This window comes from Phalangium opilio, unplaced genomic scaffold (genome assembly GCF_054372755.1).
Source record: "Phalangium opilio isolate 3A_F unplaced genomic scaffold, DU_Popi_V2 ptg000092l_1, whole genome shotgun sequence".
NCBI classification, from domain to species: domain Eukaryota; kingdom Metazoa; phylum Arthropoda; class Arachnida; order Opiliones; family Phalangiidae; genus Phalangium; species Phalangium opilio.
Window position 1 is genome coordinate 2,264,839 of NW_028324197.1, and position 17,989 is coordinate 2,282,827.

The 17,989-nt window shown below is 34.0% G+C and overlaps 38 non-coding genes across 38 annotated transcripts; all 38 read left to right on the plus strand.

Annotated features, from left to right (window-relative positions):
* The first annotated feature begins 591 nt into the window (after window positions 1–591).
* TRNAT-AGU (transfer RNA threonine (anticodon AGU)) lies at window positions 592–664 on the plus strand. The gene has a single exon. It is a non-coding gene; the product is annotated as a tRNA-Thr (tRNA).
* A 166-nt stretch (window positions 665–830) lies between these two features.
* TRNAT-AGU (transfer RNA threonine (anticodon AGU)) lies at window positions 831–903 on the plus strand. Its single transcript has one exon. It is a non-coding gene; the product is annotated as a tRNA-Thr (tRNA).
* Window positions 904–1,078: 175 nt separating this feature from the next.
* On the plus strand, window positions 1,079–1,151 carry TRNAT-AGU (transfer RNA threonine (anticodon AGU)). The gene has a single exon. It is a non-coding gene; the product is annotated as a tRNA-Thr (tRNA).
* A 414-nt stretch (window positions 1,152–1,565) lies between these two features.
* Window positions 1,566–1,638, plus strand: TRNAT-AGU (transfer RNA threonine (anticodon AGU)). The gene has a single exon. It is a non-coding gene; the product is annotated as a tRNA-Thr (tRNA).
* Window positions 1,639–1,804: 166 nt separating this feature from the next.
* On the plus strand, window positions 1,805–1,877 carry TRNAT-AGU (transfer RNA threonine (anticodon AGU)). The gene has a single exon. It is a non-coding gene; the product is annotated as a tRNA-Thr (tRNA).
* A 175-nt stretch (window positions 1,878–2,052) lies between these two features.
* Window positions 2,053–2,125, plus strand: TRNAT-AGU (transfer RNA threonine (anticodon AGU)). Its single transcript has one exon. It is a non-coding gene; the product is annotated as a tRNA-Thr (tRNA).
* A 414-nt stretch (window positions 2,126–2,539) lies between these two features.
* Window positions 2,540–2,612, plus strand: TRNAT-AGU (transfer RNA threonine (anticodon AGU)). Its single transcript has one exon. It is a non-coding gene; the product is annotated as a tRNA-Thr (tRNA).
* A 166-nt stretch (window positions 2,613–2,778) lies between these two features.
* TRNAT-AGU (transfer RNA threonine (anticodon AGU)) lies at window positions 2,779–2,851 on the plus strand. Its single transcript has one exon. It is a non-coding gene; the product is annotated as a tRNA-Thr (tRNA).
* Window positions 2,852–3,513: 662 nt separating this feature from the next.
* TRNAT-AGU (transfer RNA threonine (anticodon AGU)) lies at window positions 3,514–3,586 on the plus strand. Its single transcript has one exon. It is a non-coding gene; the product is annotated as a tRNA-Thr (tRNA).
* Window positions 3,587–3,752: 166 nt separating this feature from the next.
* TRNAT-AGU (transfer RNA threonine (anticodon AGU)) lies at window positions 3,753–3,825 on the plus strand. The gene has a single exon. It is a non-coding gene; the product is annotated as a tRNA-Thr (tRNA).
* Window positions 3,826–4,000: 175 nt separating this feature from the next.
* On the plus strand, window positions 4,001–4,073 carry TRNAT-AGU (transfer RNA threonine (anticodon AGU)). Its single transcript has one exon. It is a non-coding gene; the product is annotated as a tRNA-Thr (tRNA).
* Window positions 4,074–4,487: 414 nt separating this feature from the next.
* On the plus strand, window positions 4,488–4,560 carry TRNAT-AGU (transfer RNA threonine (anticodon AGU)). Its single transcript has one exon. It is a non-coding gene; the product is annotated as a tRNA-Thr (tRNA).
* A 166-nt stretch (window positions 4,561–4,726) lies between these two features.
* TRNAT-AGU (transfer RNA threonine (anticodon AGU)) lies at window positions 4,727–4,799 on the plus strand. The gene has a single exon. It is a non-coding gene; the product is annotated as a tRNA-Thr (tRNA).
* A 175-nt stretch (window positions 4,800–4,974) lies between these two features.
* On the plus strand, window positions 4,975–5,047 carry TRNAT-AGU (transfer RNA threonine (anticodon AGU)). Its single transcript has one exon. It is a non-coding gene; the product is annotated as a tRNA-Thr (tRNA).
* A 106-nt stretch (window positions 5,048–5,153) lies between these two features.
* Window positions 5,154–5,226, plus strand: TRNAT-AGU (transfer RNA threonine (anticodon AGU)). Its single transcript has one exon. It is a non-coding gene; the product is annotated as a tRNA-Thr (tRNA).
* A 175-nt stretch (window positions 5,227–5,401) lies between these two features.
* TRNAT-AGU (transfer RNA threonine (anticodon AGU)) lies at window positions 5,402–5,474 on the plus strand. The gene has a single exon. It is a non-coding gene; the product is annotated as a tRNA-Thr (tRNA).
* A 414-nt stretch (window positions 5,475–5,888) lies between these two features.
* On the plus strand, window positions 5,889–5,961 carry TRNAT-AGU (transfer RNA threonine (anticodon AGU)). Its single transcript has one exon. It is a non-coding gene; the product is annotated as a tRNA-Thr (tRNA).
* Window positions 5,962–6,375: 414 nt separating this feature from the next.
* TRNAT-AGU (transfer RNA threonine (anticodon AGU)) lies at window positions 6,376–6,448 on the plus strand. Its single transcript has one exon. It is a non-coding gene; the product is annotated as a tRNA-Thr (tRNA).
* Window positions 6,449–6,614: 166 nt separating this feature from the next.
* Window positions 6,615–6,687, plus strand: TRNAT-AGU (transfer RNA threonine (anticodon AGU)). Its single transcript has one exon. It is a non-coding gene; the product is annotated as a tRNA-Thr (tRNA).
* Window positions 6,688–6,862: 175 nt separating this feature from the next.
* On the plus strand, window positions 6,863–6,935 carry TRNAT-AGU (transfer RNA threonine (anticodon AGU)). The gene has a single exon. It is a non-coding gene; the product is annotated as a tRNA-Thr (tRNA).
* Window positions 6,936–7,588: 653 nt separating this feature from the next.
* TRNAT-AGU (transfer RNA threonine (anticodon AGU)) lies at window positions 7,589–7,661 on the plus strand. Its single transcript has one exon. It is a non-coding gene; the product is annotated as a tRNA-Thr (tRNA).
* A 396-nt stretch (window positions 7,662–8,057) lies between these two features.
* Window positions 8,058–8,130, plus strand: TRNAT-AGU (transfer RNA threonine (anticodon AGU)). The gene has a single exon. It is a non-coding gene; the product is annotated as a tRNA-Thr (tRNA).
* An 883-nt stretch (window positions 8,131–9,013) lies between these two features.
* On the plus strand, window positions 9,014–9,086 carry TRNAT-AGU (transfer RNA threonine (anticodon AGU)). The gene has a single exon. It is a non-coding gene; the product is annotated as a tRNA-Thr (tRNA).
* Window positions 9,087–9,261: 175 nt separating this feature from the next.
* On the plus strand, window positions 9,262–9,334 carry TRNAT-AGU (transfer RNA threonine (anticodon AGU)). Its single transcript has one exon. It is a non-coding gene; the product is annotated as a tRNA-Thr (tRNA).
* Window positions 9,335–9,748: 414 nt separating this feature from the next.
* On the plus strand, window positions 9,749–9,821 carry TRNAT-AGU (transfer RNA threonine (anticodon AGU)). Its single transcript has one exon. It is a non-coding gene; the product is annotated as a tRNA-Thr (tRNA).
* Window positions 9,822–9,996: 175 nt separating this feature from the next.
* TRNAT-AGU (transfer RNA threonine (anticodon AGU)) lies at window positions 9,997–10,069 on the plus strand. The gene has a single exon. It is a non-coding gene; the product is annotated as a tRNA-Thr (tRNA).
* A 414-nt stretch (window positions 10,070–10,483) lies between these two features.
* TRNAT-AGU (transfer RNA threonine (anticodon AGU)) lies at window positions 10,484–10,556 on the plus strand. Its single transcript has one exon. It is a non-coding gene; the product is annotated as a tRNA-Thr (tRNA).
* Window positions 10,557–10,722: 166 nt separating this feature from the next.
* On the plus strand, window positions 10,723–10,795 carry TRNAT-AGU (transfer RNA threonine (anticodon AGU)). The gene has a single exon. It is a non-coding gene; the product is annotated as a tRNA-Thr (tRNA).
* A 396-nt stretch (window positions 10,796–11,191) lies between these two features.
* Window positions 11,192–11,264, plus strand: TRNAT-AGU (transfer RNA threonine (anticodon AGU)). Its single transcript has one exon. It is a non-coding gene; the product is annotated as a tRNA-Thr (tRNA).
* An 883-nt stretch (window positions 11,265–12,147) lies between these two features.
* On the plus strand, window positions 12,148–12,220 carry TRNAT-AGU (transfer RNA threonine (anticodon AGU)). The gene has a single exon. It is a non-coding gene; the product is annotated as a tRNA-Thr (tRNA).
* A 175-nt stretch (window positions 12,221–12,395) lies between these two features.
* TRNAT-AGU (transfer RNA threonine (anticodon AGU)) lies at window positions 12,396–12,468 on the plus strand. The gene has a single exon. It is a non-coding gene; the product is annotated as a tRNA-Thr (tRNA).
* A 662-nt stretch (window positions 12,469–13,130) lies between these two features.
* TRNAT-AGU (transfer RNA threonine (anticodon AGU)) lies at window positions 13,131–13,203 on the plus strand. Its single transcript has one exon. It is a non-coding gene; the product is annotated as a tRNA-Thr (tRNA).
* Window positions 13,204–13,369: 166 nt separating this feature from the next.
* On the plus strand, window positions 13,370–13,442 carry TRNAT-AGU (transfer RNA threonine (anticodon AGU)). The gene has a single exon. It is a non-coding gene; the product is annotated as a tRNA-Thr (tRNA).
* A 414-nt stretch (window positions 13,443–13,856) lies between these two features.
* On the plus strand, window positions 13,857–13,929 carry TRNAT-AGU (transfer RNA threonine (anticodon AGU)). Its single transcript has one exon. It is a non-coding gene; the product is annotated as a tRNA-Thr (tRNA).
* A 569-nt stretch (window positions 13,930–14,498) lies between these two features.
* TRNAT-UGU (transfer RNA threonine (anticodon UGU)) lies at window positions 14,499–14,571 on the plus strand. Its single transcript has one exon. It is a non-coding gene; the product is annotated as a tRNA-Thr (tRNA).
* A 133-nt stretch (window positions 14,572–14,704) lies between these two features.
* Window positions 14,705–14,777, plus strand: TRNAT-AGU (transfer RNA threonine (anticodon AGU)). The gene has a single exon. It is a non-coding gene; the product is annotated as a tRNA-Thr (tRNA).
* Window positions 14,778–14,910: 133 nt separating this feature from the next.
* TRNAT-UGU (transfer RNA threonine (anticodon UGU)) lies at window positions 14,911–14,983 on the plus strand. Its single transcript has one exon. It is a non-coding gene; the product is annotated as a tRNA-Thr (tRNA).
* Window positions 14,984–15,355: 372 nt separating this feature from the next.
* On the plus strand, window positions 15,356–15,428 carry TRNAT-AGU (transfer RNA threonine (anticodon AGU)). Its single transcript has one exon. It is a non-coding gene; the product is annotated as a tRNA-Thr (tRNA).
* Window positions 15,429–17,989: the final 2,561 nt, after the last annotated feature.

Here is a 17,989-nt window from a genome sequence, read left to right on the forward strand (position 1 = left end):
GATATGCATTTTTGCAAACAATAGAGTAAAAGTTCCGATGAGATAATTTAGTTAAATTACGAAAATTACTGAAATATTCTGCATTCATATTGCTTCACAGCAAAGGCTCCGTAGCTTAGTGGTTATAGCACCTGTCTAGTAAACAGGGAATCATGAGTTATATTCTCGTCGGAGCCTCGCTGTTATGTTACTTGAACTAGATTTCGTAGCTGTTAAATTTTGAAAAATTAAAAATAATAGTTGATTTAAATTCGGATTTATGCAAACAATAGAGTAAAAGTTCCGATGAGATAATTTAGTACAATTACTGGAATATTCAGAATTCATATCGCTTCAAAGCAATGGCTCCGTGGCTGATTGGTTAAAGCGCCTGTCTAGTAAACAGGAAATCATGAGTTCGGTTCTCGTCGGAGCCTCGCTGTTATGTTACTTGAACTAGATTTCGTAGCTATTAAATTTTGAAAAATTAATAATAATAGTTGATTTAGATATGCATATATGCAAACAATAGTGTAAAAGTTCCGATGAGATAATTTAGTTAAATTACGAAAATTACTGAAATATTCTGCATTCATATTGCTTCACAGCAAAGGCTCCGTAGCTTAGTGGTTATAGCACCTGTCTAGTAAACAGGGAATCATGAGTTCGATTCTCGTCGGAGCCTCTCTGTTATGTTACTTGAACTAGATTTCGTTGCTGTAAAATTTATAAAAATTAAAAATAATAGTTGATTTAGATATGCATATATGCAATCAATAGTGTAAAAGTTCCGATGAGAAAATTTAGTTAATTTACTGAAATATTCTGCATTCATATCGCTTCACAGCAAAGGCTCCGTGGCTTAGTGGTTAAAGCGCCTGTTTAGTAAACAGGAGATCGTGAGATCGATTCTCGTCGGAGCCTCGCTGTTATGTTACTTGAACTAGATTTCGTAGCTGTTAAATTTTGAAAAATTAAAAATAATAGTTGATTTAGATATGCATTTTTGCAAACAATAGAGTAAAAGTTCCGATGAGATAATTTAGTTAAATTACGAAAATTACTGAAATATTCTGCATTCATATTGCTTCACAGCAAAGGCTCCGTAGCTTAGTGGTTATAGCACCTGTCTAGTAAACAGGGAATCATGAGTTCGATTCTCGTCGGAGCCTCGCTGTTATGTTACTTGAACTAGATTTCGTAGCTGTTAAATTTTGAAAAATTAAAAATAATAGTTGATTTAAATACGGATTTATGCAAACAATAGAGTAAAAGTTCCGATGAGATAATTTAGTACAATTACTGGAATATTCAGAATTCATATCGCTTCAAAGCAATGGCTCCGTGGCAGATTGGTTAAAGTGCCTGTCTAGTAAACAGGAAATCATGAGATCGGTTCTCGTCGGAGCCTCGCTGTTATGTTACTTGAACTAGATTTCGTAGCTATTAAATTTTGAAAAATTAATAATAATAGTTGATTTAGATATGCATATATGCAAACAATAGTGTAAAAGTTCCGATGAGATAATTTAGTTAAATTACGAAAATTACTGAAATATTCTGCATTCATATTGCTTCACAGCAAAGGCTCCGTAGCTTAGTGGTTATAGCACCTGTCTAGTAAACAGGGAATCATGAGTTCGATTCTCGTCGGAGCCTCGCTGTTATGTTACTTGAACTAGATTTCGTTGCTGTTAAATTTATAAAAATTAAAAATAATAGTTGATTTAGATATGCATATATGCAATCAATAGTGTAAAAGTTCCGATGAGAAAATTTAGTTAATTTACTGAAATATTCTGCATTCATATCGCTTCACAGCAAAGGCTCCGTGGCTTAGTGGTTAAAGCGCCTGTTTAGTAAACAGGAGATCGTGAGATCGATTCTCGTCGGAGCCTCGCTGTTATGTTACTTGAACTAGATTTCGTAGCTGTTAAATTTTGAAAAATTAAAAATAATAGTTGATTTAGATATGCATTTTTGCAAACAATAGAGTAAAAGTTCCGATGAGATAATTTAGTTAAATTACGAAAATTACTGAAATATTCTGCATTCATATTGCTTCACAGCAAAGGCTCCGTAGCTTAGTGGTTATAGCACCTGTCTAGTAAACAGGGAATCATGAGTTCGATTCTCGTCGGAGCCTCGCTGTTATGTTACTTGAACTAGATTTCGTAGCTGTTAAATTTTGAAAAATTAAAAATAATAGTTGATTTAAATACGGATTTATGCAAACAATAGAGTAAAAGTTCCGATGAGATAATTTAGTACAATTACTGGAATATTCAGAATTCATATCGCTTCAAAGCAATGGCTCCGTGGCTGATTGGTTAAAGTGCCTGTCTAGTAAACAGGAAATCATGAGATCGGTTCTCGTCGGAGCCTCGCTGTTATGTTACTTGAACTAGATTTCGTAGCTATTAAATTTTGAAAAGTTAATAATAATAGTTGATTTAGATATGCATATATGCAAACAATAGTGTAAAAGTTCCGATGAGATAATTTAGTTAAATTACGAAAATTACTGAAATATTCTGCATTCATATTGCTTCACAGCAAAGGCTCCGTAGCTTAGTGGTTATAGCACCTGTCTAGTAAACAGGGAATCATGAGTTCGATTCTCGTCGGAGCCTCGCTGTTATGTTACTTGAACTAGATTTCGTTGCTGTTAAATTTATAAAAATTAAAAATAATAGTTGATTTAGATATGCATATATGCAATCAATAGTGTAAAAGTTCCGATGAGAAAATTTAGTTAATTTACTGAAATATTCTGCATTCATATCGCTTCACAGCAAAGGCTCCGTGGCTTAGTGGTTAAAGCGCCTGTTTAGTAAACAGGAGATCGTGAGATCGATTCTCGTCGGAGCCTCGCTGTTATGTTACTTGAACTAGATTTTGTAGCTGTTAAATTTTGAAAAATTAAAAATAATAGTTGATTTAGATATGCATTTTTGCAAACAATAGAGTAAAAGTTCCGATGAGATAATTTAGTTAAATTACGAAAATTACTGAAATATTCTGCATTCATATTGCTTCACAGCAAAGGCTCCGTAGCTTAGTGGTTATAGCACCTGTCTAGTAAACAGGGAATCATGAGTTATATTCTCGTCGGAGCCTCGCTGTTATGTTACTTGAACTAGATTTCGTAGCTGTTAAATTTTGAAAAATTAAAAATAATAGTTGATTTAAATACGGATTTATGCAAACAATAGAGTAAAAGTTCCGATGAGATAATTTAGTACAATTACTGGAATATTCAGAATTCATATCGCTTCAAAGCAATGGCTCCGTGGCTGATTGGTTAAAGCGCCTGTCTAGTAAACAGGAAATCATGAGTTCGGTTCTCGTCGGAGCCTCGCTGTTATGTTACTTGAACTAGATTTCGTAGCTATTAAATTTTGAAAAATTAATAATAATAGTTGATTTAGATATGCATATATGCAAACAATAGTGTAAAAGTTCCGATGAGATAATTTAGTTAAATTACGAAAATTACTGAAATATTCTGCATTCATATTGCTTCACAGCAAAGGCTCCGTAGCTTAGTGGTTATAGCACCTGTCTAGTAAACAGGGAATCATGAGTTCGATTCTCGTCGGAGCCTCGCTGTTATGTTACTTGAACTAGATTTCGTTGCTGTAAAATTTATAAAAATTAAAAATAATAGTTGATTTAGATATGCATATATGCAATCAATAGTGTAAAAGTTCCGATGAGAAAATTTAGTTAATTTACTGAAATATTCTGCATTCATATCGCTTCACAGCAAAGGCTCCGTGGCTTAGTGGTTAAAGCGCCTGTTTAGTAAACAGGAGATCGTGAGATCGATTCTCGTCGGAGCCTCGCTGTTATGTTACTTGAACTAGATTTCGTAGCTGTTAAATTTTGAAAAATTAAAAATAATAGTTGATTTAGATATGCATTTTTGCAAACAATAGAGTAAAAGTTCCGATGAGATAATTTAGTTAAATTACGAAAATTACTGAAATATTCTGCATTCATATTGCTTCACAGCAAAGGCTCCGTAGCTTAGTGGTTATAGCACCTGTCTAGTAAACAGGGAATCATGAGTTCGATTCTCGTCGGAGCCTCGCTGTTATGTTACTTGAACTAGATTTCGTAGCTGTTAAATTTTGAAAAATTAAAAATAATAGTTGATTTAAATACGGATTTATGCAAACAATAGAGTAAAAGTTCCGATGAGATAATTTAGTACAATTACTGGAATATTCAGAATTCATATCGCTTCAAAGCAATGGCTCCGTGGCAGATTGGTTAAAGTGCCTGTCTAGTAAACAGGAAATCATGAGATCGGTTCTCGTCGGAGCCTCGCTGTTATGTTACTTGAACTAGATTTCGTAGCTATTAAATTTTGAAAAATTAATAATAATAGTTGATTTAGATATGCATATATGCAAACAATAGTGTAAAAGTTCCGATGAGATAATTTAGTTAAATTACGAAAATTACTGAAATATTCTGCATTCATATTGCTTCACAGCAAAGGCTCCGTAGCTTAGTGGTTATAGCACCTGTCTAGTAAACAGGGAATCATGAGTTCGATTCTCGTCGGAGCCTCGCTGTTATGTTACTTGAACTAGATTTCGTTGCTGTTAAATTTATAAAAATTAAAAATAATAGTTGATTTAGATATGCATATATGCAACCAATAGTGTAAAAGTTCCGATGAGAAAATTTAGTTAATTTACTGAAATATTCTGCATTCATATCGCTTCACAGCAAAGGCTCCGTGGCTTAGTGGTTAAAGCGCCTGTTTAGTAAACAGGAGATCGTGAGATCGATTCTCGTCGGAGCCTCGCTGTTATGTTACTTGAACTAGATTTCGTAGCTGTTAAATTTTGAAAAATTAAAAATAATAGTTGATTTAGATATGCATTTTTGCAAACAATAGAGTAAAAGTTCCGATGAGATAATTTAGTTAAATTACGAAAATTACTGAAATATTCTGCATTCATATTGCTTCACAGCAAAGGCTCCGTAGCTTAGTGGTTATAGCACCTGTCTAGTAAACAGGGAATCATGAGTTCGATTCTCGTCGGAGCCTCGCTGTTATGTTACTTGCATATATGCAATCAATAGTGTAAAAGTTCCGATGAGAAAATTTAGTTAATTTACTGAAATATTCTGCATTCATATCGCTTCACAGCAAAGGCTCCGTGGCTTAGTGGTTAAAGCGCCTGTTTAGTAAACAGGAGATCGTGAGATCGATTCTCGTCGGAGCCTCGCTGTTATGTTACTTGAACTAGATTTCGTAGCTGTTAAATTTTGAAAAATTAAAAATAATAGTTGATTTAGATATGCATTTTTGCAAACAATAGAGTAAAAGTTCCGATGAGATAATTTAGTTAAATTACGAAAATTACTGAAATATTCTGCATTCATATTGCTTCACAGCAAAGGCTCCGTAGCTTAGTGGTTATAGCACCTGTCTAGTAAACAGGGAATCATGAGTTCGATTCTCGTCGGAGCCTCGCTGTTATGTTACTTGAACTAGATTTCGTTGCTGTTAAATTTATAAAAATTAAAAATAATAGTTGATTTAGATATGCATATATGCAATCAATAGTGTAAAAGTTCCGATGAGAAAATTTAGTTAATTTACTGAAATATTCTGCATTCATATCGCTTCACAGCAAAGGCTCCGTGGCTTAGTGATTAAAGCGCCTGTTTAGTAAAGAGGAGATCATGAGATCGATTCTCGTCGGAGCCTCGCTGTTATGTTACTTGAACTAGATTTCCTAGCTGTTAAATTTTGAAAAATTAAAAATAATAGTTGATTTAGATATGCATTTTTGCAAACAATAGAGTAAAAGTTCCGATGAGATAATTTAGTTAAATTACGAAAATTACTGAAATATTCTGCATTCATAATTCTTCACAGCAAAGGCTCCGTAGCTTAGTGGTTATAGCACCTGTCTAGTAAACAGGGAATCATGAGTTCGATTCTCGTCGGAGCCTCGCTGTTATGTTACTTGAACTAGATTTCGTTGCTGTTAAATTTTGAAAAATTAATAATAATAGTTGATTTAAATACGGATTTATGCAAACAATAGAGTAAAAGTTCCGATGAGATAATTTAGTACAATTACTGGAATATTCAGAATTCATATCGCTTCAAAGCAATGGCTCCGTGGCTGATTGGTTAAAGCGCCTGTCTAGTAAACAGGAAATCATGAGTTCGGTTCTCGTCGGAGCCTCGCTGTTATGTTACTTGAACTAGATTTCGTAGCTATTAAATTTTGAAAAATTAATAATAATAGTTGATTTAGATATGCATATATGCAAACAATAGTGTAAAAGTTCCGATGAGATAATTTAGTTAAATTACGAAAATTACTGAAATATTCTGCATTCATATTGCTTCACAGCAAAGGCTCCGTAGCTTAGTGGTTATAGCACCTGTCTAGTAAACAGGGAATCATGAGTTCGATTCTCGTCGGAGCCTCGCTGTTATGTTACTTGAACTAGATTTCGTTGCTGTTAAATTTATAAAAATTAAAAATAATAGTTGATTTAGATATGCATATATGCAATCAATAGTGTAAAAGTTCCGATGAGAAAATTTAGTTAATTTACTGAAATATTCTGCATTCATATCGCTTCACAGCAAAGGCTCCGTGGCTTAGTGGTTAAAGCGCCTGTTTAGTAAACAGGAGATCGTGAGATCGATTCTCGTCGGAGCCTCGCTGTTATGTTACTTGAACTAGATTTCGTAGCTGTTAAATTTTGAAAAATTAAAAATAATAGTTGATTTAGATATGCATTTTTGCAAACAATAGAGTAAAAGTTCCGATGAGATAATTTAGTTAAATTACGAAAATTACTGAAATATTCTGCATTCATATTGCTTCACAGCAAAGGCTCCGTAGCTTAGTGGTTATAGCACCTGTCTAGTAAACAGGGAATCATGAGTTCGATTCTCGTCGGAGCCTCGCTGTTATGTTACTTGAACTAGATTTCGTTGCTGTTAAATTTATAAAAATTAAAAATAATAGTTGATTTAGATATGCATATATGCAATCAATAGTGTAAAAGTTCCGATGAGAAAATTTAGTTAATTTACTGAAATATTCTGCATTCATATCGCTTCACAGCAAAGGCTCCGTGGCTTAGTGATTAAAGCGCCTGTTTAGTAAAGAGGAGATCATGAGATCGATTCTCGTCGGAGCCTCGCTGTTATGTTACTTGAACTAGATTTCCTAGCTGTTAAATTTTGAAAAATTAAAAATAATAGTTGATTTAGATACGCATTTTTGCAAACAATAGAGTAAAAGTTCCGATGAGATAATTTAGTTAAATTACTGAAATTACTGAAATATTCTGCATTCATATCGCTTCACAGCAAAGGCTCCGTAGCTTAGTGGTTATAGCACTTGTCTAGTAAACAGGGAATCATGAGTTCGATTCTCGTCGGAGCCTCGCTGTTATGTTACTTGAACTAGATTTCGTAGCTGTTAAATTTATAAAAATTAAAAATAATAGTTGATTTAGATATGCATATATGCAATCAATAGTGTAAAAGTTCCGATGAGAAAATTTAGTTAATTTACTGAAATATTCTGCATTCATATCGCTTCACAGCAAAGGCTCCGTGGCTTAGTGGTTAAAGCGCCTGTTTAGTAAACAGGAGATCATGAGATCGATTCTCGTCGGAGCCTCGCTGTTATGTTACTTGAACTAGAGTTCGTAGCTATTAAATTTTGAAAAATTAAAAATAATAGTTGATTTAAATACGGATTTATGCAAACAATAGAGTAAAAGTTCCGATGAGATAATTTAGTACAATTACTGGAATATTCAGAATTCATATCGCTTCAAAGCAATGGCTCCGTGGCTTATTGGTTAAAGCGCCTGTCTAGTAAACAGGAGATCATGAGTTCGGTTCTCGTCGGAGCCTCGCTGTTATGTTACTTGAACTAGATTTCGTAGCTGTTAAATTTATAAGAATTAAAAATAATAGTTGATTTAGATATGCATTTATGCAAACAATAGTGTAAAAGTTCCGATGAGATAATTTACTGAAATATTCAGAATTCATATCGCTTCACAGCAAAGGCTGCGTAGCTTAGTGGTTATAGCACCTGTCTAGTAAACAGGAGATCATGAGTTCGATTCTCGTCGGAGCCTCACTTTTATGTTACTTGAACTAGATTTCGTAGCTGTTAAATTTTGAAAAATTAAAAATAATAGTTGATTTAGATGAGCATTTATGCAAACAATAGTGTAAAAGTTCCGATGAGATAATTTACTGAAATATTCAGAATTCATATCGCTTCAAAGCAAGGCCTTCGTGGCTTAGTGGTTAAAGCGCCTGTCTAGTAAACAGGAGATCATGAGTTCGATTCTCGTCGGAGCCTCGCTGTTATGTTACTTGAACTAGATTTCGTAGCTGTTAAATTTTGAAAAATTAAAAATAATAGTTGATTTAAATACGGATTTATGCAAACAATAGAGTAAAAGTTCCGATGAGATAATTTAGTACAATTACTGGAATATTCAGAATTCATATCGCTTCAAAGCAATGGCTCCGTGGCTGATTGGTTAAAGCGCCTGTCTAGTAAACAGGAAATCATGAGTTCGGTTCTCGTCGGAGCCTCGCTGTTATGTTACTTGAACTAGATTTCGTAGCTATTAAATTTTGAAAAATTAATAATAATAGTTGATTTAGATATGCATATATGCAAACAATAGTGTAAAAGTTCCGATGAGATAATTTAGTTAAATTACGAAAATTACTGAAATATTCTGCATTCATATTGCTTCACAGCAAAGGCTCCGTAGCTTAGTGGTTATAGCACCTGTCTAGTAAACAGGGAATCATGAGTTCGGTTCTCGTCGGACCCTCGCTGTTATGTTACTTGAACTAGATTTCGTTGCTGTTAAATTTATAAAAATTAAAAATAATAGTTGATTTAGATAAGCATATATGCAATCAATAGTGTAAAAGTTCCGATGAGAAAATTTAGTTAATTTACTGAAATATTCTGCATTCATATCGCTTCACAGCAAAGGCTCCGTGGCTTAGTGGTTAAAGCGCCTGTTTAGTAAACAGGAGATCGTGAGATCGATTCTCGTCGGAGCCTCGCTGTTATGTTACTTGAACTAGATTTCGTAGCTGTTAAATTTTGAAAAATTAAAAATAATAGTTGGTTTAGATATGCATTTTTGCAAACAATAGAGTAAAAGTTCCGATGAGATAATTTAGTTAAATTACGAAAATTACTGAAATATTCTGCATTCATATTGCTTCACAGCAAAGGCTCCGTAGCTTAGTGGTTATAGCACCTGTCTAGTAAACAGGGAATCATGAGTTCGATTCTCGTCGGAGCCTCGCTGTTATGTTACTTGAACTAGATTTCGTAGCTGTTAAATTTTGAAAAATTAAAAATAATAGTTGATTTAAATACGGATTTATGCAAACAATAGAGTAAAAGTTCCGATGAGATAATTTAGTACAATTACTGGAATATTCAGAATTCATATCGCTTCAAAGCAATGGCTCCGTGGCTGATTGGTTAAAGCGCCTGTCTAGTAAACAGGAAATCATGAGTTCGGTTCTCGTCGGAGCCTCGCTGTTATGTTACTTGAACTAGATTTCGTAGCTATTAAATTTTGAAAAATTAATAATAATAGTTGATTTAGATATGCATATATGCAAACAATAGTGTAAAAGTTCCGATGAGATAATTTAGTTAAATTACGAAAATTACTGAAATATTCTGCATTCATATTGCTTCACAGCAAAGGCTCCGTAGCTTAGTGGTTATAGCACCTGTCTAGTAAACAGGGAATCATGAGTTCGATTCTCGTCGGAGCCTCGCTGTTATGTTACTTGAACTAGATTTCGTAGCTGTTAAATTTTGAAAAATTAAAAATAATAGTTGATTTAGATATGCATTTTTGCAAACAATAGAGTAAAAGTTCCGATGAGATAATTTAGTTAAATTACGAAAATTACTGAAATATTCTGCATTCATATTGCCTCACAGCAAAGGCTCCGTAGCTTAGTGGTTATAGCACCTGTCTAGTAAACAGGGAATCATGAGTTCGATTCTCGTCGGAGCCTCGCTGTTATGTTACTTGAACTAGATTTCGTTGCTGTTAAATTTATAAAAATTAAAAATAATAGTTGATTTAGATATGCATATATGCAATCAATAGTGTAAAAGTTCCGATGAGAAAATTTAGTTAATTTACTGAAATATTCTGCATTCATATCGCTTCACAGCAAAGGCTCCGTGGCTTAGTGATTAAAGCGCCTGTTTAGTAAAGAGGAGATCATGAGATCGATTCTCGTAGGAGCCTCGCTGTTATGTTACTTGATCTAGATTTCGTAGCTGTTAAATTTTGAAAAATTAAAAATAATAGTTGATTTAGATATGCATTTTTGCAAACAATAGAGTAAAAGTTCCGATGAGATAATTTAGTTAAATTACGAAAATTACTGAAATATTCTGCATTCATATTGCCTCACAGCAAAGGCTCCGTAGCTTAGTGGTTATAGCACCTGTCTAGTAAACAGGGAATCATGAGTTCGATTCTCGTCGGAGCCTCGCTGTTATGTTACTTGAACTAGATTTCGTTGCTGTTAAATTTATAAAAATTAAAAATAATAGTTGATTTAGATATGCATATATGCAATCAATAGTGTAAAAGTTCCGATGAGAAAATTTAGTTAATTTACTGAAATATTCTGCATTCATATCGCTTCACAGCAAAGGCTCCGTGGCTTAGTGGTTAAAGCGCCTGTTTAGTAAACAGGAGATCATGAGATCGATTCTCGTCGGAGCCTCGCTGTTATGTTACTTGAACTAGAGTTCGTAGCTATTAAATTTTGAAAAATTAAAAATAATAGTTGATTTAAATACGGATTTATGCAAACAATAGAGTAAAAGTTCCGATGAGATAATTTAGTACAATTACTGGAATATTCAGAATTCATATCGCTCCAAAGCAATGGCTCCGTGGCTTATTGGTTAAAGCGCCTGTCTAGTAAACAGGAGATCATGAGTTCGGTTCTCGTCGGAGCCTCGCTGTTATGTTACTTGAACTAGATTTCGTAGCTGTTAAATTTATAAGAATTAAAAATAATAGTTGATTTAGATATGCATTTATGCAAACAATAGTGTAAAAGTTCCGATGAGATAATTTACTGAAATATTCAGAATTCATATCGCTTCACAGCAAAGGCTGCGTAGCTTAGTGGTTATAGCACCTGTCTAGTAAACAGGAGATCATGAGTTCGATTCTCGTCGGAGCCTCACTTTTATGTTACTTGAACTAGATTTCGTAGCTGTTAAATTTTGAAAAATTAAAAATAATTGTTGATTTAGATGAGCATTTATGCAAACAATAGTGTAAAAGTTCCGATGAGATAATTTACTGAAATATTCAGAATTCATATCGCTTCAAAGCAAGGCCTTCGTGGCTTAGTGGTTAAAGCGCCTGTCTAGTAAACAGGAGATCATGAGTTCGATTCTCGTCGGAGCCTCGCTGTTATGTTACTTGAACTAGATTTCGTAGCTGTTAAATTTTGAAAAATTAAAAATAATAGTTGATTTAAATTCGGATTTATGCAAACAATAGAGTAAAAGTTCCGATGAGATAATTTAGTACAATTACTGGAATATTCAGAATTCATATCGCTTCAACGCAATGGCTCCGTGGCTGATTGGTTAAAGCGCCTGTCTAGTAAACAGGAAATCATGAGTTCGGTTCTCGTCGGAGCCTCGCTGTTATGTTACTTGAACTAGATTTCGTAGCTATTAAATTTTGAAAAATTAATAATAATAGTTGATTTAGATATGCATATATGCAAACAATAGTGTAAAAGTTCCGATGAGATAATTTAGTTAAATTACGAAAATTACTGAAATATTCTGCATTCATATTGCTTCACAGCAAAGGCTCCGTAGCTTAGTGGTTATAGCACCTGTCTAGTAAACAGGGAATCATGAGTTCGATTCTCGTCGGACCCTCGCTGTTATGTTACTTGAACTAGATTTCGTTGCTGTTAAATTTATAAAAATTAAAAATAATAGTTGATTTAGATATGCATATATGCAATCAATAGTGTAAAAGTTCCGATGAGAAAATTTAGTTAATTTACTGAAATATTCTGCATTCATATCGCTTCACAGCAAAGGCTCCGTGGCTTAGTGGTTAAAGCGCCTGTTTAGTAAACAGGAGATCGTGAGATCGATTCTCGTCGGAGCCTCGCTGTTATGTTACTTGAACTAGATTTCGTAGCTGTTAAATTTTGAAAAATTAAAAATAATAGTTGGTTTAGATATGCATTTTTGCAAACAATAGAGTAAAAGTTCCGATGAGATAATTTAGTTAAATTACGAAAATTACTGAAATATTCTGCATTCATATTGCTTCACAGCAAAGGCTCCGTAGCTTAGTGGTTATAGCACCTGTCTAGTAAACAGGGAATCATGAGTTCGATTCTCGTCGGAGCCTCGCTGTTATGTTACTTGAACTAGATTTCGTAGCTGTTAAATTTTGAAAAATTAAAAATAATAGTTGATTTAAATACGGATTTATGCAAACAATGGAGTAAAAGTTCCGATGAGATAATTTAGTACAATTACTGGAATATTCAGAATTCATATCGCTTCAAAGCAATGGCTCCGTGGCTGATTGGTTAAAGCGCCTGTCTAGTAAACAGGAAATCATGAGTTCGGTTCTCGTCGGAGCCTCGCTGTTATGTTACTTGAACTAGATTTCGTAGCTATTAAATTTTGAAAAATTAATAATAATAGTTGATTTAGATATGCATATATGCAAACAATAGTGTAAAAGTTCCGATGAGATAATTTAGTTAAATTACGAAAATTACTGAAATATTCTGCATTCATTTTGCTTCACAGCAAAGGCTCCGTGGCTTAGTGATTAAAGCGCCTGTTTAGTAAAGAGGAGATCATGAGATCGATTCTCGTCGGAGCCTCGCTGTTATGTTACTTGATCTAGATTTCCTAGCTAATAAATTTTGAAAAATTAAAAATAATAGTTGTTTTAGATATGCATTTTTGCAAACAATAGAGTAAAAGTTCCGATGAGATAATTTAGTTAAATTACTGAAATTACTGAAATATTCTGCATTCATATCGCTTCACAGCAAAGGCTGCGTAGCTTAGTGGTTATAGCACCTGTCTAGTAAACAGGAGATCATGAGTTCGATTCTCGTCGGAGCCTCGCTGTTATGTTACTTGAACTAGATTTCGTAGCTGTTAAATTTATAAAAATTAAAAATAATAGTTGATTTAGATATGCATATATGCAATCAATAGTGTAAAAGTTCCGATGAGAAAATTTAGTTAATTTACTGAAATATTCTGCATTCATATCGCTTCACAGCAAAGGCTCCGTGGCTTAGTGGTTAAAGCGCCTGTTTAGTAAACAGGAGATCATGAGATCGATTCTCGTCGGAGCCTCGCTGTTATGTTACTTGAACTAGATTTCGTAGCTGTTAAATTTATAAAAATTAAAAATAATAGTTGATTTAGATATGCATATATGCAATCAATAGTGTAAAAGTTCCGATGAGAAAATTTAGTTAATTTACTGAAATATTCTGCATTCATATCGCTTCACAGCAAAGGCTCCGTGGCTTATTGGTTAAAGCGCCTGTCTAGTAAACAGGGGATCATGAGTTCGATTCTCGTCGGAGCCTCGCTGTTATGTTACTTGAACTAGATTTCGTAGGTGTTAAACTTTGAAAAATTAAAAATAATAGTTGATTTAGATATGCATTTTTGCAAACAATAGAGTAAAAGTTCCGATGAGATAATTTAATTAAATTACTGAAATTACTGAAATATTTTGCATTCATATCGCTTCACAGCAAAGGCTGCGTAGCTTAGTGGTTATAGCACCTGTCTAGTAAACAGGAGATCATGAGTTCGATTCTCGTCGGAGCCTCACTTTTATGTTACTTGAACTAGATTTCGTAGCTGTTAAATTTTGAAAAATTAAAAATAATAGTTGATTTAGATGAGCATTTATGCAAACAATAGTGTAAAAGTTCCGATGAGATAGTTTACTGAAATATTCAGAATTCATATCGCTTCAAAGCAAGGCCTTCGTGGCTTAGTGGTTAAAGCGCCTGTCTAGTAAACAGGAGATCATGAGTTCGATTCTCGTCGGAGCCTCGCTGTTCTGTTACTTGAACTAGATTTCGTAGCTATTAAATTTTGAAAAATAAAAACAATAGGGTAAAAATTCCGATGAGTTAATTTAGTTAAATTACTGGACTATTCAGCATTCATGTCGCTTCAAAGCAAGGGCTCCGTGGCTTAGTGGTTAAAGCGACTGTCTAGTCAACAGGAGAGCATGAGTTCGATTCTCGTCGGAACCTTGCTGTTATGTTAATTGATCTAGATTTCGTAGCTATTAAAGTTTGAAAAATTAAAACAATAGGGTAAAAATTCCAATGAGTTAATTTAGTTAAATTACTGAAATATTCTGCATTCATATCGCTTCAATGCAAGGGCTCTGTGGCTTAGTGGTTAAAGCGCCTGTCTTGTAAACAGGAGATAATGAGTTCGATTCTCGTCAGAGCCTCGCTGTTATATTACTAGAACTAGATTTCGTAGCTATTAAATTTTGAAAAATTAAAATAATAGGGCAAAAGTTCCGATGAGATAATTTAGTTAAATTACTGGAATATTCAGCATTCATGTCGCTTCAAAGCAAGGGTTCCGTGGCTTAGTGGTTAAAGCGCCTGTCTAGTAAACAGGAGATCATGAGTTCGATTCTCGTCGGAGCCTCGCTGTTATGTTACTTGAACTAGATTTCGTAGCTATATAATATTGAAAAATTAAAATAATAGGGCAAAAGTTTCGATGAGATAATTTAGTTAATTTACTGAAATATTCTGCATTCATATCGCTTCAAAGCAAGGGCTCCGTGGCTTAGTGATTAAAGCGCCTGTCTTGTAAACAGGAGGTCATGAGTTCGATTCTCGTCGGAGCCTCGCTGTTATATTACTTGAACTAGATTTCGTAGCTATTAAATTTTGAAAAATTGAAAATAATTGTTGATTTAGATATGCATATATGCAAACAATAGTGTAAAAGTTCCGATGATATAATTTAGTTAATTTACTGAAATATTCAGAATTCATATCACTTCAAAGCAAGGGCTCCGTGGCTTAGTGGTTTAAGCGCATGTCTAGTAAACAGGAGATCATGAGTTCGATTCTCGTCGGAGCCTCGCTGTTAAGTTACTTGAACTAGACTTCGTAGCTATATAACTTTGAAAAATTAAAATAATAGGGCAAAAGTTCCGATGAGATAATTTAGTTAAATTACTGGAATATTCAGCATTCAAGTCGCTTCAAAGCAAGGGCTCCGTGGCTTAGTGGTCAAAGCGCCTGTCTAGTAAACAGGAGATCATGAGTTCGATTCTCGTCGGAGCCTCGCTGTTATGTTACTTGAACTAGATTTCGTAGCTATATAATTTTGAAAAATTAAAATAATAGGGCAAAAGTTTCTATGAGATAATTTAGTTAATTTACTGAAATATTCTGCATTCATATCGCTTCAATGCAAGGGCTCTGTGGCGTAGTGGTTAAAGCGCCTGTCTTGTAAACAGGAGATCATGAGTTCGATTTTCGTCGGAGCCTCGCTGTTATATTTATCAAAACTGTCTTTGTACACAAAGACGCGAAAAAGTAAGAGATAAGTGTAGAAAATTAATTGTTTGAAGTAACAGATATTCAAATTTTCATTTTTGAAGACGTGATTATAAAACATCAATTATTTGAAAAAATTTCTTATCTTAGTTTTTTTGACCAAAATTCCTTAAGTAAAATATTTTATCCTTATCATGTGCATCATTTTAAAAATAGAAAACGTATGCATTTTATTTTCTTTTTAAAATTTAGAGTTAGTTTGAGTATTCGGGCCTATAAGGAGAATAAAATGGGCAGAAAATTGTTGATAGCAGACAAAACAAAACAAGCATGAAAACTTAACCAAACGTGTTCGTTTATTTTAAAGATTTCGAGGTTTCAAAAATTGACGTGTTGTATATCTCTCAAAGCTACAGATCCTTTTGACTCTAATAACTACATCACAGTCAAAGGGCGAATGTAATTTTCGGTTCGCAATATTTTCAATTTTGAAATATAAAAATAAATACTAGCTCTATTTTTCAGATATCCGAGTATTTGAACTTCCTCGAAGCCAATGTTTCTCGAAAATAAACAGTAGTATCAAGGTAGTTTCTCTGGAATTTTTGTGAAAATAAACTAAGATAAGAAATTTTTTCAAATAATTGATGTTTTATAATCACGTCTTCAAAAATGAAAATTTGAATATCTCTAACTTCAAACAATTAATTTTCTACACTTATCTCTTACTTTTTCGCGTCTTTGTGTACAAAGACAGTTTTGATAAATATCTGTCACTTCAGTCTTAATATGAATTAAAACTGTTTAGAAACTAGTATTTTAAAACGTAAACTGAAAAGCAGGCGCTCCATTTAAGTCTTGTGGTGTTGCGCGTATATTAGTTACCACGTTTGAACTAACAAGGCCCTAACCATCTATTATAGAAGTATTAATCTTGATTGCTTCAACGCCCAGTCCAACTCAAATTGCCTTCCCGTCGTTTTCACGTTCAAAGCACAGTGGATGCAATAATACAAATAGATTCCGAAGACTTAGGCTAAAAAATTATTACGTAGACCTGTGTACAAAAACAATTTATACACCTGTGCACAAACATATTCCGTAGACCTGCGCTGGGTGACCACATTTCCTAAATTTTATAATTTTTCCTATTTTCGGATGTCTTCCTATTAGTTCCTATAATTTCGATAATTTTCCTATATTTTCCGATTTTTGAAATTGTAGATATTTTGTGCGCTCTCACTTTTGGTTTTGTTATATATCACCAAAGCTATGGAAGCCTCTAAAAATATTTGTCAGGGAAGTCTGTGATGTTTTAAAGTTATAGCATATGTTTCTAAGATTACGTTCCATAAGTATGACACTTCCTATATTTAAAAATGCTAGAGACTTAATGAGAGCTAGTTCGAGAACGACGCGAGAATTGACTACACGCGATTTTCTACTCCATCTTCCTATTTAGTCTGTACTAAGCCTTTGACAGGGCCTCATCAGGCGTCACTTTACGAGAAGCTATGACGTTTCATTTACGTCACTTCGAGACAAGCTCTCAGTTTCCAGTGACAAATTTATGTAACATATCTTACGAACTTATGGTTATAATTAAACCAAAGCTCCTTTGTAAATCTTGTCTTATTACTTTCAAAGCATTTGCAACCTATATTTTGCTATTTTTCAAGAGTAGTTCTCTTGTCTTTTCCTGTTTTTTTAATTATACATCTATATCTATATAAATCAAAGTCCTGACCGACTGACAGACTGACTGATAATCATCGCCCAGCCCAAACCGCTGGCCACAGAAGGCTGAAAATTTGGAGGAACGTTACTCGTAAGTAGTAGGCGCGTACTAAGAAAGATTTTTCCAATCCGCCGCCATCTTCATAAATGGCGCCCAGAAATGTAACAAATTTTCTCTTTGTAAGAAAGTCCGTGAGTTTCAACCGATTTCACAAATATTTAGTACACTGGATTCCTTTAACCTATAGACGGGCTATATGGTCTTTCGGGATCGATTTGTTGCCATCATTTTAAATGGCGGCCAGATATTTAAAAACCTTTCTTTATAGAATGTCTGCGTGTAAAGTAATAAAAAATGTCCCGACGAGCTGATGGGCGACGCCGAGTGCCTTCGCTCCTAGGATGCTACAAAAATATTAGTCGAATCAGTAAAATGTACCCATACTTGATGGAAGTTCTTACTGCACTCAAGCGATGCCGCGGGTAACAGCTAGTCTCCCATAATTTCCTGTAAATCAATTGTAAATTTCCTATTTTCCTATAACTATTACAAGGTTATTTGTGGTCACCCTGAGTGCACAAACATATTTCGTAGATAACATAGACTTA